Here is a 3,106-nt window from a genome sequence, read left to right on the forward strand (position 1 = left end):
CGGGACGCTTGTATACATTATATGCGGGACGCTTGTATACATTATATGCGGGACGCTTGTATACATTATATGCGGGACGCTTGTATACATTATATGCGGGACGCTTGTATACATTATATGCGGGACGCTTGTATACATTATATGCGGGACGCTTCTATACATTATATGCGGGACGCTTGTATACATTATATGCGGGACACTTGTATACATTATATGCGGGACACTTGTATACATTATATGCGGGACACTTGTATACATTATATGCGGGACACTTGTATACATTATATGCGGGACACTTGTATACATTATATGCGGGACACTTGTATACATTATATGCGGGACACTTGTATACATTATATGCGGGACACTTGTATACATTATATGCGGGACACTTGTATACATTATATGCGGGACACTTGTATACATTATATGCGGGACACTTGTATACATTATATGCGGGACACTTGTATACATTATATGCGGGACACTTGTATACATTATATGCGGGACACTTTGCAACGTAATTTGAGCCGTTCTTCATTGAACTCAATGAAGAGCAGCTCAAGATTTACGAGCGTCACAGACGCCTCGCATAATACGAGGAGGAGCTTTTACGTGTGAAACGAGGCAGCTGGTTTCGCCTGAAAACACTCTGTCATTTTAGCCGTAAAAGCCTCTCATCGTGTGCACATAACCTAAGAAAGTACTCGGCACCAAAGTTGGAGATGAAATGTTCTTTTTCTTTATGCCAGTGGCAAGTGCGACGTTTCGGTCAACCTGACCTTCATCAGGCACTGTAATGTACCTTTGGACAAAATTGATATATATTAAATGCTCCATATATCTCTAGGATGTCATACCTGGTACAATGTCCTATGAAATACAAACACGCCTAATTTTCTTTCAAGTGTAATAACTTTCCAAATTGATGGCGTTACTTAGAAAAGTTTTCGTAGAGAACAGACTAGACTGGTATTACGCAGGGACAACATCCTGGTGTAATCAAATATCCTGGGGAGAGGTCATCAGTGTGAAAAACCGCCCCCGTACTCGGAATTTTACATGATGAAAATGTGTTATAAATATAATACAATTAAAAACGATATAAAACAAGGCTGAAGTAGAAAAGTAAATCCAACGTAGTCAAAGAGCTCAGGATCACAATGGGTTAAATATAGGCTAGCTCTGCGACTACACGTCTCTGGGGCGAGCTAGCGTGGGCGTGGATTAAGAACGGAGCGAGATCGCAGGTCTACAAAAAATGACGGATTCTACCATAGAATGTGTAGCTGTGTTGAAACACTTAGCCCTGCAGGTTACTAATGTGTAGCAACTTCCCTGGTGGTCTAGTGGTTAGGATTCGGCGCTCTCACCGCCGCGGCCCGGGTTCGATTCCCGGTCAGGGAATGAGTTTTTTTTTTTTTATAAACGTCCTCCATAACCTAAATCTCATGTAAATAGGTAATTTTTATTGTAATGCCACCAAGCTACTACAATCTTACATCTGCAAATAAAAAGGTAAATATATTTTAATGTCAACAAATATGTTTAGACCCACAAATAGTTATAAACAATTAACCCTTTGCCTCTGGGGGTTAACAAATTTGCACAGCTAAGCAAATTTCACATGAAGGCTTGTTTTCCACATGATCAAAGCAACCTTTTTGTGGTTTTGTTAGGACAGATGTTTTATTCCCATATTATAGTTAATTATTTTAATGATCCTTTCAGGCTACATTCACACATTGAGGTCATATGTCTTTTTTTTTTTCTGCTGCAGCACAAACTTTAACATGAACGCAACACGTGAAAAAACCCTATTCAGTCACTATGTGATTATGGTGTGGGGGTATTATTCAGTAACTGTATGGGGGTATTATTCAGTCACTGTGGTTATGGTGTGGCGGTATTATTCAGTAACTGTATGGGGGTATTATTCAGTCACTATGTGGTTATGGTGTGGCGCTATTATTCAGTAACAGTATTGGGGTATTATTCAGTCACTATGTGGTTATGGTGTGGCAGTATTATTTAGTAACAGTATGGGGGTATTATTCAGTCACTATGTGGTTATGGTGTGGCAGTATTATTTAGTAACAGTATGGGGGTATTATTCAGTCACTATGTGGTTATGGTGTGGCAGTATTATTCAGTAACAGTATGGAGGTATTATTCAGTCACTACGTGGTTATGGTGTGGCAGTATTATTTAGTAACAGTATGGGGGTATTATTCAGTCACTATGTGGTTATGGTGTGGCGGTATTATTCAGTAACAGTATGGGGGTATTATTCAGTCACTATGTGGTTATGGTGTGGCAGTATTATTTAGTAACAATATTGGGGTATTATTCAGTCACTATGTGGTTATGGTGTGCCGGTATTATTTAGTAACAGTATGGGGGTATTATTCAGTCACTATGTGGTTATGGTGTGGCGGTATTATTCAGTAACAGTATTGGGGTATTATTCAGTCACTATGTGGTTATGGTGTGGCAGTATTATTTAGTAACAGTATTGGGGTATTATTCAGTCACTATGTGGTTATGGTGTGGTGTTATTATTTAGTAACCGTATTGGGGTATTATTCAGTCACTATGTGGTTATGGTGTGGCAGTATTATTTAGTAACAGTATTGGGGTATTATTCAGTCACTATGTGGTTATGGTGTGGCGGTATTATTCAGTATCAGTATGGGGGTATTATTCAGTCACTATGTGGTTATGGTGTGGCAGTATTATACAGTAACAGTATGGGTGTATTATTCAGTCATTATGTGGTTATGGTGTGGCGGTATTATTCAGTAACAGTATGTGGGTATTATTCAGTCACTGTGGTTATGATGTGCCGGTATTATTCAGTAACAGTATTGGGGTATTATTCAGTCACTATGTGGTTATGGTGTGGCGGTATTATTCAGTATCAGTATGGGGTATTATTCAGTCACTATGTGGTTATGGTGTGGCAGTATTATACAGTAACAGTATGGGTGTATTATTCAGTCATTATGTGGTTATGGTGTGGCGGTATTATTTAGTAACAGTATGTGGGTATTATTCAGTCACTGTGGTTATGATGTGGCGGTATTATTCAGTAACTGTATGGGGG

The 3,106-nt window shown here is 39.1% G+C and overlaps 1 non-coding gene across 1 annotated transcript; it reads left to right on the forward strand.

The window, feature by feature from the left end:
* Positions 1-1,335: 1,335 nt before the first annotated feature.
* TRNAE-CUC (transfer RNA glutamic acid (anticodon CUC)) lies at positions 1,336-1,407 on the forward strand. Its single transcript has one exon. It is a non-coding gene; the product is annotated as a tRNA-Glu (tRNA).
* The last annotated feature ends 1,699 nt before the right edge of the window (positions 1,408-3,106 follow it).

Source organism: Rhinoderma darwinii, chromosome 13 (assembly GCF_050947455.1).
Source record: "Rhinoderma darwinii isolate aRhiDar2 chromosome 13, aRhiDar2.hap1, whole genome shotgun sequence".
NCBI lineage: Eukaryota > Metazoa > Chordata > Amphibia > Anura > Rhinodermatidae > Rhinoderma > Rhinoderma darwinii.